At 34.2% G+C, this 16,043-nt stretch overlaps 2 protein-coding genes across 4 annotated transcripts in view; one reads left to right on the forward strand and one right to left on the reverse strand.

The window, feature by feature from the left end:
• The window catches only part of LOC145967058 (uncharacterized), a 150,436-nt gene that overhangs the window by 38,258 nt on the left and 96,135 nt on the right, over nt 1–16,043 (reverse strand). The gene's annotated exons all lie outside the window — the stretch shown is intronic.
• LOC145967067 (putative G-protein coupled receptor B0563.6) overlaps nt 3,699–16,043 on the forward strand; it is a 39,229-nt gene continuing 26,884 nt past the window's right edge. The window contains exon 1 of one of the 2 annotated variants that reach the window (XM_083091695.1): nt 3,699–3,895. The gene's annotated coding sequence lies outside the window, so the exon portion shown is untranslated. Of the gene's footprint in view, nt 3,896–14,694; nt 14,817–16,043 lie in introns of those variants that run through there. The other variant, XM_083091696.1, reaches the window with a different exon arrangement.

Below are 16,043 nucleotides of genomic sequence, written 5' to 3' on the forward strand. Positions count from 1 at the left end.
CAGGGAAAGAAAGGAAAAATTTTTACCGCGCAATATATAGCTGATACAACTTTTATTACAGTTGACGTCGTAACAATGCATGGGACTAATAAATATTTTACACTCTGAATTCTCGCGACTCAAATGTTTTTACAAACTGTGTTCTGTGTCAGTCTACTTTTAAAGAAATATTACTCTCGTGACATGTAATATTGTCGCCATACTATCTATATAAAAGAATATAGAAAGATATAAAACAATGATAAAGATTAATAGAAGAAGTCAATATAATACCATGTCAGCACAATTAATTGACAACTAATTAAATAATAAATAATACAATAAATATTTAAATTTAATTATTAAATTACTTGCATCATCTTCGTGAATGCCTTAACATACGAAATCTGTCAAGGAAATATTTAATTGTTTCTTATAGCTATTCACGGATAACTAACTCAATGTTTTTTTTCCATTAAATTCAGTTTCCGCAATGGATGTTGATCTTAATTAGTATTATTTCTTAGAGAGAGAGAGAGAGAGAGAGAGAGAGAGAGAGAGAGAGAACTAATTATCCACTTTGTATCTATTATTTTACATCTTTATACTATTATTTACAATTGTTGATTGAAAAAATATATTTAACGTGACTGATATAAAATATTATCTTGTAGTTGCCATTATTAATTTCCAGATAAATAAGCGTTCTATAATATCAGTCAATCGAATATATGAGTTTGATTGTTAATAAAATCTGTATACGATCGTTATAATAACATTTATTCTACCGAACTGCACTGGCAGTTTGCCACGTACAGAAAGGACGTTTAGAAATCTGTTTTCGTGGGCTCGCTGACTCGTCGACCCCATGCCGAGGCATACGTATTCTTAACAGTCCTACTCCCCATGGAACGAACGCACAATTCATCCCGTTATGGTCAAAGTAGTTCTATGCCACTCTTGAGGATCTTTTCGTGCGAAACACACTGATAATGTCGAGCACGAATTCGGGTTTGTTACGTTCTGTTCCAACACATGATAAATATCATTTATTTATGATACTCGAAAGTTACAACACTTAGCACTTAGGCTCGATTACAGGACCCCTTCTATTTTAGGGAGGATTAGATACGTAAGCTTGATATCAATTGATCAGTTTTTTTCGTATTGCAACTAAAATAAAAATTTACGAAGTTACAGATATCAATGAATTGGACTCAAGAGAAATGTAATTAATTTCAAAATTATTTTGAATTCATGTTTATTTATCTGCATAACATATAACATGCGTAACATATTTTTAAATAGTTAAAATTTGTCAAATTTGTACTCTGTGAATAGAGAGGATTTAAAGTTCGAATCTTAAGAATAGAAAGAGAAATATGAATCATATAAATATCATATTTCGAGAGCTTACAAATAGAACGAATGGTAGAAATGTAAACGCGCTACTTTGCTTCCATTTCTCTATCATCTTAATATTTCTAACTTTCTCTATTTACGTCATAGTTAGTGCGACTTGAGAAAGGGATGGGAAACAGTTGGAATTAGTTAATACTTGTTCGAGTTAGAAACTACCTCGGATTAGTTAATCAAGACTATCTGGAAAGGGAGAATGAAAGGGAGAAAGGGCAACTAACCCCTTTGTAAGACGTAAGTTGAAATGCGAAAAGTTTGACTGTGGATCATCGAAGGATTCGGTCATAAGAGCAGCCGTACGTAATTTATCATGTCGATACAAGATAATATCCTCCTCTACGTGCCATTGAGCGAAAATGGTTACGAGCCATAAACCTCGATCTTCCACAGTCTAAGCAACGGCGTTTATTTATCCAGGTAGCTGAGACAAACATTATTTTATCTCTTCAATTGTAAAAGTTATTCGTACGTGTAAAATTATTCTTTATCGCGTAATCAAATTAAATCACAAGAAGACATTGACTTGATTGTTAAAGTCTGTATCAGATTTGAAGTTTTTTTACGAAGAATGTCCCATAAACAAAATAATAATACATTAATAATATTAGGTATACTTTATTGGTTCCTCTTAGAATGACAAGTATCATAACAAAACAATCTTTACTCTATATTCTTTACTATATTTTACAATAAAGCTCTCTTTTACATATTTACATTTCGTACATTTCGTACATTTCTATATTACTATCATTTATTATTCTATCCTATCTAATACATACACACATGCACACATGTTTATAACCCACCCTATATCCTCTCTTACTCTATTCTACATTCCTAAGGACTTCCGCTTCCATTTACAATTTTCACTGCTTCTTTCATCAGTGTCCCCAGCTTTCTTTCTCATTTTTTTCCTCATTCCTCCACTCATTTTTCCCTTCCTCCCCTCAATTTCTTCAACTTCCTCAACCATCTCTCCCCCTCTCTCTTTTCTCCTAACACTTCCTCCATTCTTTCCTGTTATACACTTTCTTTCCCTTCATTCGCACATTCTTTCCACACGTGCTCCCACATCTCCTGTTGGCTCCCACATAATATACATTTTCTTTCGTCCATCTCCACCCAATATTTTTTCCCCTCTTGCACTCTAACTTAAACCTTGCCACCCTTTGCCATCTGCTCTCTCCCCACAAACACATTAATTATATAAATCTATGAAATTTCGAGACTTTTAATGAAATTGAAATTTTTTATATAATAATTTTAATACATGATTTAAAAAAATACTATTTTAACATTATTAAAATATTATTTTATAATATATAAAATAGATTTAAAATTTCATTTTATTTTATTTCAGAATAAATCATGAAAATAATACTTCATAAAGTTTTTGATAATTTTACTCTTTTAACTTCTCGCCTTTATATTTTTATATGCAGAATATCTAAAAGATTATTGATTTATATAAAGGGTACTTGAACATAACTGCTTTTCGAACTTTAGAAACGATTCTAGAAAAAAGATTATATTTTAGTACATTCTACTTAAATTCTAAATTGATTTTTTATTTGGAACCATGGTTACATATTTCAAATAAAAAATTGATTTGTAATTTGAGAGATATATATATATATATATTTATATATATTTACTTATTATATAATCCATGCATTTTCTACATCTTCGCTATTTACAATGTTACGAGAACTCAAGTTTCTAGATGAAATTATGCTCGAGGTTTAATTATAAAAGATATATTATATGATAATTTTCATTCTTTTACTATTTCCCAAATTTAGGTGCATTCTACTTTTCGAATCTGTCATAAATTGCGAGTATATAAATATTAATAAATAAAAATAATAAATAAAAACTCACATGAATGCGAGCGAAAATGATGCCAATGCGTTTTATATTAGATTGATAATTTATATTTATAGGTAAAACTCTCGACTCGCCTGATGATTAACGTCATCTTGTTACCCGCATTTCACAATCTCATTAATTTTGCCGCCGTCACCGAGATAAACTTGCGACAATTTCGACCATTTTCATGCGTATCGGCGTATCTGAGCTTTCAATCTAGCGCAAGTTCACGCGACCCTACGCGATCTCTTCCGTATCCGATGATGATATCGCGGAACACTTTCTCAATATTATCAGAAGTTCCTTCTTTCTTCTTTTCCCTTTTCGTTTTTCTTGCGAATCCACGAAGGCAGAGTGCGACGCATGCGTCGCGTGGCTGGACCGGCCGAGCTTCTCGTGCACTCGCAAAAATTCTCCAGTTAGCGCCGCGACGCGCTCGAAGGAGCTCTCGTTTGTCGGACGGTAGTCGCAAAAAAGTGACAACACAAACTTTTGTCACTCTTGCGGCCGTGGAAAAGAGGGGAAACAGATCCGAGATTAAAAAAAAAATTATTACGCGAGAAAATTATTTCCCGGAAGTAAGGCGCGCGATGCAGCCGCGAAAGATGCAACCGGTACGCATCTCGAGGTAATTATAGCATACGTTATTGTCCGGAACGTTTTGATCGTCAAATCGATCGAGACGGTCCGTATGGCTTGCAAACATATGTTTTTCATCGTACGCGCGAAATGATTTGCTCGCCGCATGCGACGATGCAGAGCCATGCAATTTGCAACAGAGGATGCATGTTAAGCATTTCATTCTAATTGATGAGTGAAGACAATGACAGCAATTAATTATATCATTTAATTAACTGTAGAATAGACGCTAATGTCAATTTCATATTCATTGATTCGTACTATTATCGATGCATGTTTCTCGCTTCACATTCTTTGACCATAACAGTTAAATATAAAATGCGCTAAAAAATTATGATGCAACAATCGTTTATTAATATATATAATTTATAATTGATGATCCAATTTTGCGTTTCTTTGTTTCAAATATATAGGACAATTATTTATTCTCTGTACGTGCGTGCCACAAAAAATATTCTTGCTGGAATGATTTTGTTTATTATCAACAATATTATACCGTTATCTCTTTTCTATTTTAGATTAATTTAAATAGCAAAATCATGTTTCGTTGAAAGAAAAAATTTAAAGCAAAAAATCGAACGAATCCTGTCAAAAATATTCAAGTCTAGTGTGGAATTTAATTAGCGCGCATTATAAATAATGACCGCGGTTTGGAATTAATATTTCAGTTGATATAAAATATTTAAAGGATTATCTTCACCACGTGACTACATTGCGTAGCGGACAAGTGTGTGACGTAAATTAAAATGTAACGCGGCTTTCAACGCGCGCAGCGGTGGGTTAGACAGATGAGTCGCGACAGAATATTCATGCCGATTCATATTTCGCCTTTCCGCATGATATTTATTGCCTATACTTAAGAAGATTTATATGTGAAAATGCACAGTTAAAGGAGAAAAAGAAAAAGAGAGAGATAGAGAGAGAAAGAGAAAGCCGAGTGCATCAATGACGCCCCGTAAAATTAGATTCGGCTAAAAGCGCACTCGACCTTCGACATGAAAATCACTTTATATCGCGTTATGTGTGTGATGCGTTAGAGAAAGTGCGAGGACCGGCGAACGTTTAAATTATGAATGTAACGAGAAGCACCGGCGCCTCTTTCCGGACTGACCCCAGGTGCAAACGCACCGCATGTGTATGTGAAAAGTAAAGTTGCAACGAGAGGGCGGACACTTGTCTCGTCGACAAATTCGTTTAACTATCATATGCAACCTGAAAATGAGTACTTTAGTTACCTCTGAGATTTGAAAAAAATATTATCTTAAGTTACAATGTATAATAAAGTTTCTTTCGGTTGATAGATATTGAGATATCAATGGCATGTATCATCAATGATTAAAATATTAATTATAATCGTATAACATAAAATATATGTAAAATATCCTTACGGAAAGGAAGAATAATGAATTCACTCTGATTATATTTGCTTATATTTGATAAAAAGATGCGATAAAATGTTAATACAGTTTCTTTTTCTTCTTAAAAGATATAATGATCCATTTAAGAATATAATTTATTCTTTGCTCCATTTGAAAATTTTTAATTCGCTTCCTTTATATCATTTATTCTATTCGGATGCGCGATTTCTAGAAATGCATCACTACAAATCGACGCTCTTTACGAACAATCGAACAGAGATAAAAGAATCCAAATGATGAATGGAGATTGCTGTCTAAAATAGAAAACGAGAGAGCCAAATAGTATTATGCGAAAGGATCATCTCAAGGCGCTCGCTGAGCGGAGATCCTTGTCAGCGCTCGAGTGCTTCTATCTCGTCAAGTTTAAAGGCCAGCTTGTCTCTATCATTTACTGTAACAAGGGGACCGGGTCCTCGAATGTCGATATTTTGAATCCCATATAAATTCGTATCAAATAAAACCGAGAGTATTCGTTTACCGGGTTCGTTTACTCTCGAAATTATGATACGACCATAAATAAATGCATGTACGCGTATTTATGTTGTATATTTAGCGCTGAATTGCGGTCCATGATTCTGTAGTCTACGATAACGTCAAACGCTATCATCATATCGAATGAATTAATCCCGGAAACGAAAGGCCTTAATTTTTATATATATTTTTTTCATCTCTCTCTCTCTTTTTCTCTTTCATCTATTATTTTATTTTATTTTTAACAATCTTAATAATTTCGTTTTTACATTTATTATGTAAGGATACTCTTATGCTTTATACTGTTTTATACGGATACTCTTATATATTATGTGTTACTTTCAATATAAATGAATACGAAGCATGCACATATGAAGCGAATTAAACGTTCAATTATAATTACAGTACAATTACCGTATTGCTCCGCTCAGCGTAACTCGCAGTTATCATTACAGCGTATTCTGCATCTTTTCGATCCCCCTCGTGCACGTTCATGTACGCGTACATGTATAATGCATACAATAGGGAACATAATAACGCTGGTCAGCGATAAGCTAATAAAATCGGGGCCGGGGCTTGTTAACGTACCTTTTTTATCGCGAGAACGTGACCTACCAAGAACGTAATTATTACTATAGCGTCGACGGGGCGATTTAATCGCGGCGTCAAGCTGCAACTTGCGCACCTCAGATAATCTTGAGCGAGCGACTCTCAACCCTTCTCCCTCGTTCGCGTTTCCTACCTCTCGCCGTATTCGCTCTATTCTCGCTGTATTCGAGTTTACGACTATTCGAAATCCGGCCACGATTCGCAGTGAATGGAATTTTTTTTCCTCCGCTCGACTCCCTCGCGCGTCGAACTTAAATTAAAAATATTGGCGGGCGCGACGTGACGTGAATGAAAAAGCGTGTCCCACTGACGGCATACATACGGATACGTCGTCGCGCGCTATCTCGATCTCTTTGATAGACGATACTGGTAATATTTATAGGGAAGAAAAGAGAGAAGAAAAGGAAGAAAGAGAAGATGATAGAAATTCATAATACTATGATGTATCGAGGGGAGTATCTAACATAAGTACAACGTTATGTGCTGGCAAAAAAGATGGGGAAGCAATAAGGGTTGATTAGACGCCTGGCAGGGGGTTATAATATCTCCAATATGACATTGATGCATTAATAATATCGATGTGAAAGGCTTGAGTGCGACAAAAGATATCAATATGCCGACTAAGAATAATGTCGGTTACAATATGTTACATCTTCTTTAATATTCGCTACTCTATAAGCTATATTAATTAATTCGCGTAAAATAATTGTCAATATTAAATAATAAATAATAAATAAATAATATAATAAATAATTTATATATTTAGTTATATATATTTTTTTTCATCTCTCTCTCTCTCTTTCTCTTTCTCTTTTATTTATTATTTTATTTTATTTTTAACAATCTTGATAATTTCGTTCTTACATTTATTTGAACATTGTCGATTTAGCTAAATATTAAATAGAGCACGAGAGAATTTAATTTTAAATATTTTAATTCTAACTAAAAAATGTTTTTAAATATCCACGTAATAAATTTAAAATCTATTATAAAAATATAATTAACAAATTATCACGAAAAAGAATTCAAAAATTTCTGTCCAAGCAATAAAAATATATAATTTAATAAAATAAATTTTTCTGTCAATTGTTATATTATGTCTTTTATTTTTGCAAAATTAAAATATAACTATTTTAAAATATAACTATTTCCTTTCTTTTTTAATTTAACGTATACAGATTTTTATTTTTAATTTAAGTTCTGTAATAAGTAGAGATACATATATCTCATCAGCCGACAGTAATAACTGTTGTTAAAATTGTGCAACTGATGCGCGGAATAGTCTTCTTTCATCAAACCAAGATTTTCCAGATGTCTTTTATCAGCATGAAAAATATTCCGTCGTGAAAGCTTGTGTAATCACGTTTTAGCCGCCATTGAAGATAATTGCCCAGAGTTCTCTAAGCAGATCTAATAAGAAATTCCCGGAACGCGTTCCGGCCTTACGTACCTAATTAAAAACTAAATTTGCTAAAATTCCTCTGTGCCAGGCAGAATTTCGGTCTTCTCGGTATTTGTATCTTTAAACTGAGGTGGAAATGAAAATTCTCTAATCTTCCGGCGGAAATCTCAATGTTGCAAATGTTCTCACAAGATCTTCGAACAAAAGAATATGGTAATTATAGAAGCTAAAAGAAATAATTGAAAAATTGGATTTATAAAAATAATTATAGACGCTAGAGCAGATAATTTAAAAATAAAATATATATGTGACGTTACAGAAACATACAGTTTCCTAGCAAACTTATTTACGGGTGATTTATTATATTTATCACGTAACAATTTTATCCCGTCTACAGCATAACTCCATCCTACAAAGAAATATTATGCCAAAGATACAACATCTGATTTTGATGATACGCGAAGATGACACTTTAAGAGACCCAAAAAAATTTCTTTTCATGTTTGGCATGCATGTTCAATGAAAGGGTGTCTTCCATTCTATGGTAAAATTTTACGAGAACGAAAATTGGGCGGATATGGAATGCTAGTCAGCTCCAGGTATTGATATTCTCGATTTATGAAGAGATAAGGTCGAAGAAATAAAAAAACGGTAGCATACGATATCGGAAATAAAATTCCAATAAAATTCCGTGTTGAACAAAAAGATACAGCATTCGTATCAAAGTGATTCAATGTCGATTGATCTTTTTTGGAATGTTGAGTTTTTTCTTCAACAAGAGAGAAAATTCAAATTTAAATTTCAAAATATTCTCTGAAAGAGAGGGAGAGAGAAAGAGAGTGGTTAGATTCGAGACGAGTGACTTGAAATGCCTTACTGTGATGATTGAATGGCTCACGGCGCCATTTTAACAAAATCTTCTCCCCGGTGAAGTACAAGCTTTTATCAAACTTTTATTTGTTATTTTAAATTTCAGATTGCTCGTAGATCGTAGATTGTCAAATTAGGTTTTTCATGCCAAATTATTTCTGATACGAAAGAATTATACATTGAAAAAAATATTTTCTTATAATTATCATAATTAATATTTATTAGAGAAAGAGAGGAGTAAAAAAACCGTTAATTTCTTCATATATATTTTAATATATTTTAAATTTTTTCATATATATATATATATATATATATATATATATTTTAAATTTTTTTAATACACTTTTCAATTTGTCAATTATTTATTCGTTTCCAAGTCACGCGCTCGATAATCGCGATCGAACCAAATCGAGGGATATGGAGCAAATATTGCGAGAAATGTGACCGTCACAGCGCGAGTCTCCGCGAGTCACTTGAGATAAAATCAAATAAAATCTCGTACAGCTCTCGTAGGGATTCCCTTATTATTATTCCTACAGTGCGTTATGGAATATTACGGTACCAGACAGAAAAATTTCGATGCGATGATGGAAAACTCGTGCTTCGCTTGTCAAATCTGTTTACTTATCCTAAAATTTTATCATGCATAAATTTCATTTTACGGCCAAAAACATGTAAAAGAGAGATATAATTGAGTTTCTTAACGAAAAATTTGTGAAATTAAATTAACGTTAAAAGTTCACCCGGTGTATCCTTTCTCCATATTTAAAATATTTTTTATCATGTTGATTTATTACAATAGCGATATAATATCATTGACAGTTTTTAGAATCTGTTTTATTCGTTTTAATATTCACAAGATGTCACTATATTGTAATCTAAATGCCAGATGGGCAATAAATTTTATTGCTCTGATATGCTCGCCAATCGTCCGACAAGTTTCAATTGACGCTACTGTCAGAGTTGACCCGGTGGTACAGTATTATTGGCCGGCTTTTAATTGTAAGCAAAACCATCGAGCTATAAATTTGTTTAATTAACACGGCCATCACCCACAGACAGTTCAGTTCGCGCGTGGTTTTTCCCATATCTGTCTCATCATCTCTTCTCTCTCTCTCTCTCTCTCTCTTTTTCTCTCGCTTTTTTGTTATCTAATAAAACGCGCGTGCGTCGGTTCGTTTGTTGAGGCTTTACTGTTTTCCCAGTTGACATATCGACCCACCAATGTATGTTTGTTAAATTGATCGAAACAGGATATCACGTGGCACGATCGCAAATATATTGATTGATTTTTTAAATAGCTATGGAAATTGTGATGCATAATATTAAAGAAGATGAGTAATATTAAAGAAGCGTGTAATATAATAATGTAAACGCGCCCTTTTCGACAGCAATACATCTGTTTAAAGGGAGAAAATTTCAGAATACTTGCTACCCTCGAGAAAATGAAACTTTAAGGCTAAACAAACGGCGAAAGAGAAAAGAGGGAAATAAATCCTTGAAATATAAGCACGCCTGTTGAATAGACATCTCTCTTTGGAAAAAGAGTCTTCTGTTCTAAGATTCTCCTTACTCGTTTAAGTTCAAAACTTCGTTTCGAGACAAGGCAAAGAAAAACGAAGCTGTATTATGACTAAAATAACACTTTCGATCGAGAGTACTTCTTGTTTTCCGGTGTTCCCTGATTATGTAAAATTACTGGAAATTAAAAATTTGTTTCCTATCCTCGACGTATAATGTAACGCCGGTAAAATCCGGACGTCATCCGTCCGAAATAAAAATGTTACCATCGCCATCATTTTTATTTCGTGCGAATCTCACGCTATTTGCTCGCATTGAAAATTTTGCTGTCTGCAAATAACAACTGATTACTTACGACTGGCTAAACCGGTTATCCTTTCGATAAGAATTTATCCCTGCAGGCTAAAAACGTCTCGCAAAAATGAAGCATTTCTTGATGTTGGCAACGATTCGTTTGCTCAAAACGTTTGCCCTTAGCATGCAAAACAAAGAGTCAAACAGAGAGTCTTCCTCTCTCCTCGCAGTGCAATTAGTTCCGCGCGACGAGCAAGTTATAATCGCGTTCGCGGCCGTTTGCGAGTTTTGTTCCGGGGCCGGCGCAAGTTTTTCCTCCCCGGGATTTACGACACCGACCGTATCTCCGCTTTTATTTCCCGCGTCGCCCGCGCGCGAATAATGCTTTCATTTTTGTGGCGAATAATTCTCGAAGGTCGGTCGCAAACTTCCATTTTATAATCACCCGATAATTACTAAGAAACACGAATTTCTCAAATTTCTTCGTTGCAATCCTTTCTTTTTCGCGAACTCCCGATCAAGTTACGCGAACGCTGTTGCGCTTCCAGACTTTGTTCGTTAATGGGTTTAATGGCAGCACTGGATGAAGAGGAGCAAAAAAGCATATTTTTTCCTAATACATAATTTAATTACATTACAATCCCAGCTAGAAAAATTATAACTGTTTATGCCATCTGAATTAGCTTTTTAGATATTATATGTGAACAATCTTTTATAAGAATTCTTATATGAAAAATTAGTTGAATAATCGTTTACATTTTATCATTTCAATGTATGTAGAATTTTAAAATTGAATCTTCCATTGTTTCAATATCTTAATACTTGCACTCAATTTGTTCATTTAAAATTGAGTAAACAAATTGATTGCAAATATTAGAAAACGTTCGAATCCTCTCCCCCCCCCCCTCTCTCTCTCTCTTTCTCTCTCTCTTACATAGCAAAGAATATATTCTTTAGTCAAATTTAGAAGTATTTTTGCAATGATATTTTTATCTCTCTACTAATCTAAATATCAATATTTACAATATGATATTGACAGCATATAATTTCTTTACATAAGTTCTTTTTGCTAATCGAAAAGGATTTTGTATTACAGAGCCAATTCCTGAAAATTTCGATCAAAACTTTAATGAATTGAGATGCGACACATATATGCACAAACAATTTAGAAGAGAGCTCGATCTCCTGTTTTAATCTGCACTTTCGCATCTGCACATTCTCTGTCAGATGCAACAATTGTTACGGCATCTTAATGATTCCCGCGTCGCTCTGTCTGGCATGATACGTAATCATTCCAAGTCTATCTAATATTATCGATACAAGCGCTCTCATTAATTAGCTCTAACGACTTTCCGGTCAGCGACTACTCGAATGATCCAATTTATCACGAATTGCGAGCAACGTGCAGTTTGTACGGTTCTCGCGAATCTATCTCGGAGAGTTTGACGGTATCTTCGTCAATTACGACGTAGTGATTGCGTGAGAGAATGTACAGAAAATCTCAAAAGTCGTAACTTCTTCTATGAGAATTCAAAATCAATAATTTTAACATTATCAATTAATATAAAATTAATAAATAAAAAAAAATAACGATTCTAACTTAATAATCAGCAATAGTTAATTTTAAGAAAACATTATGTTATTAGAAGTTTTACTTAATATTAGTGTTGGTATATTATATCGAAGAAAGTACTATATGATTATATAAATTAGTTTAAAAAAATCTAAGTGTTAAATTTTTAGATTCTGTTAAAGCGATATTAAATAAAAAATCGCGAGCTACCTTTCTAACATGCCTCACGCATGTAATGTTACATACAAACTGAAAAGTGATCCTTTTTGATGAAGCGACAGGAATTTTGCAGAAATCGAGAGAGAAAAAAAGAGAGAAAGACGAAGAAAGGATTATTGATGATCGATGTAAGACCGAAGGTGGATGTCATCGTCCTATCGTGAAGGAAAGAGATTTTATGATATGCGTTTGATATAAAAGTGGATCTCGTTATCTCGGTTACTATCGTGACATAATCTTTTCTTCGCTCTCGCCAACCAACGGTGTAAAGTTTATCACGTGTGATAAGGCGTCTATTTTCACGTGTCAGATTCAGTACTAACCTGCTCTTCTCTCTCCTTCTTTTCTCTCTTTCAAGAACAAGAAAGAGATAAAGAAAAAAAGAGAGACTATTGCACGTTTGATCAAACCGCGTTTTCCCAGGTAAAGAAGCACCGTCGTGGGAACATGTGTCCGCGATATATTCAGGGACTTCCAGCTCTTCCCTCGAATCCCCATGACGAATATAACGATCCACGATGGTATAACCATCATTCTTGTCGCAATCGTAACCGACAAGTGGCGAAAAGTCTCGTCATAAAAGCGTTTGTAGAAAAATAGAAAGAGGAGAAAAAAGATAGATCGTTACTCCCGATTTAACGTGATCAAACTTTTTGGTGATTATTTTATCTTTTGTACGTACAACGTGATTTTCATAACGATGACGGCAATGAGATTATGAGGAACGCGTAAACCTGTTTCCATTTGCCGATTAACCGAGCGCGACGCAGCTTTATACGTTGACATCGGTTTTAATTACGCTATCGATATCTCGATAAGCACTCACTAATATTTTTCATCCATACCCTGACCACCGACCTAATTTCGCTACCGTGCGCGCCTATAAAATATAATTATCTCTCCCTCTCTCTCTCTCTCAAGAAGGCGAAAAAGAGAAAAAAGAGAACGCAAATCGCAGTATAAAGAAAACAAATTTTTAATTTTAAATTTTAAATTATTTAAATTTTAAATAATTTATTCTTTCAGAGAAATTCAATAGATAAAAAAACAAACTCAATATGATAATATAAAGAAGGTTCGAAAAACAATATAGACTTCAATAGATGTTGCTGCATTAAAATCGAAAATTTCGAAGGGGAATAATAAATAATGAAAATTTACGGAGGCATTTCGCGCGCGGAATAAATTCATTAAAGAATTACGCAAATTATTGGCGTAATATGCAAATCGCGCGCGGGCGTAGCTAACATAATTGAAGTGCACGCGCCAATAACGCGTAATTAATTCCATGTATATATTTCCGTTGGCTGTGTTACGTGCGAGTTTTGCAAGCGGGTTACATGATAAATAATGCGCAATATGCATGAGAATAAATTGGATCCCGTCCCGCGTGTTGCTTGCCCCGCGTACTTTTCGCGATAAATCTTCTTTCCTCGAGACTCTCGGGTGTCTGTTCCTCAACTCGGAAGATAAATTTCTATCTTTGTAATACGCGACATCGTGGTTTATTCACCGCATAGGAGACTAGCTCTTAGTTATCAATTACCCGCGATGCGCCGCTAATTTTTTTACTAAAAGAAGGAAAAAAAAATAGCATGGGAGAAAATGTCAAGAAGCACATCCTCATTATCAGTAAGATTTAACAAATTCTCCACAATAAACTTCGATCTTCAGGATATTCTATCGTAACTTTTAGAATCATTTTAAGCAAATATTATTAATTATTGAAACTATAAGAAAATTATTGAACTATAAGAAAATATTTACCAAATTGTCATCAGAAATATAATGATTAATTGAGATTAAAATGTATTTGGTAAATTAAATAATATTTAAATAAAAATTATTATAAGTTGACATTTTAGATGCATTTGCTACTGAATACAAAAATGGGAAATAAGAAAATAATTAAGAAAATAGGAATATGCAGTAGATATTTATCGAAATTAGTTTGAACTGTTATAAATCCGATTACTTTTCCCAATAAAAAATTAACTTTTCTTAATAAAGATTAACTTTTCCTGATAAAGAATAAGGGAAAAGGAAGAATATACAAAGAGAAATTCGGAGTAAATGTAGAATAAGACGGAGCAAAGTTTTATTGCGGGGAAACGATTGTGAATGTCATAAATTCTATATAAGACCTATGCTAACCCACCGAATAGCGCGAAGACTGTAAGCGTAAAATTAGTTTCGATTCATTCCTCGGTGCCCAGAATACATTCCGATAATTCAGAAGGCGAAAGTCCTAAGGCGGTGTCTCCGCGGTGAATGCATAATGTCTGGCATACCCGAGTTTCGCTGCTTACGTATTTTAAGCCACAGCTGCTGCATGGATTGAGGAGCAGAGACAGGCAAATGGGACTCTAGAGAGGCCTCCTCCCACTTTCCCGCAGTGCAAAACTTACGGGAGTTTGTCATCCCGTTGCGAAACACGCTCGCGCACGTGGTTGAAGAAATTGCAAAGTTTCCTGCGGGACTTTTGCGCCACATGTCAATTCCACGCGGCTGCACTTCCCTATGTTTTCCTGTCGTACGTATTACGCCAAAATATTAACTGCCACATATTTGTTTGCCACATACTTCTACATTTCTATGTGTCTCGAGTTTTTTCTCTAGCACTTTCAATTATTCGGTCATCTGAAAATGGCCACCCTCGTCTAGAATTTAGATTAGACGATCGTCGCAATTTTAATTTAGTACATGCAGCTTACTATTTTCTACAAGTGTGAATGGTAACGCCGTCTTTGTCATAATGTGATTCTTGAGACTGAGAAGTAAAGAAGATGGATGATAAAAAAAAAATACAAAGAAAAGAAAGGAAGAAAGAAAAATTCCAAAGTGCTGTTATTAACACGTGTTTGCTAGTCGATCAAAGTTTTATGTTATATTTAACTTTCTTTCTTTCGCGTACACATGAAGGGTTGCACATTATTAATAAAGTTAGGCCAAGTTCAAAGGGTCAAGGGCAAAAGAATCCAAATCTAGAAGAGACGATGACTTTAAATTTTTTCACGATGAGATCTCGTAAAAAAATTCTTTTATTATAAAATAAAGTGCACGCCCATTTATTTTTACACCCAATCTCGTGAGTTGTTTCCTCGAACAGCTCATGATTTATCACCGGGATATTTTTGCAACGCACGTGACAGCCACGTGCCGCGGATAACAACCGATACGTATAAACGCGACACGGATAGAATTGCAACGTTTTAACGTAATGATCATAAGCGCTCGTTCCGCATCCCTATGAGACGCACACCACCCAAGCATCAACGCATTTTTTATATCGATTCGTAAAATCTTTGCGACTTTCATGCAAAGATTTAGCGGCATCACGTGAATGATTTTTGACCGACGAAGTTATAAATTACACACGTTTGTTAGGATATGAATAGAAGTATCACTCACATTGCGCACTCTGCATTGAAAGAGGATCGACGATTTTTTTTTAATGATAATAGCCGATAATATAAATCACTGTGAATTTTGGAATAAGACGATTATTTTAATTTGTAATAAGACGATTATTTTAATTTGATTAGCGATAACGTAAATATAGTGAGTGAAAACGATCATGGGGATGGGATCCAAAATGCTCTTTAAACTAGGGGATAGTCGAGCAATCTCATTTAACACGCAAAAACGTTCTTTTTATCTCTCTTTTTGTCTTCATTGAGTTTTTCTTGACTTCCCATCGAACAATTCGATTTTATGGAAGCGCTGGTCTTCTTAATCCTCAGCGGGTATATTTTTATTC

This window comes from Camponotus vicinus, unplaced genomic scaffold (genome assembly GCF_025532165.1).
Source record: "Camponotus vicinus isolate PSW18456_S1 unplaced genomic scaffold, iyCamVici1.0 SCAF_2, whole genome shotgun sequence".
NCBI classification, from domain to species: Eukaryota; Metazoa; Arthropoda; class Insecta; order Hymenoptera; family Formicidae; genus Camponotus; species Camponotus vicinus.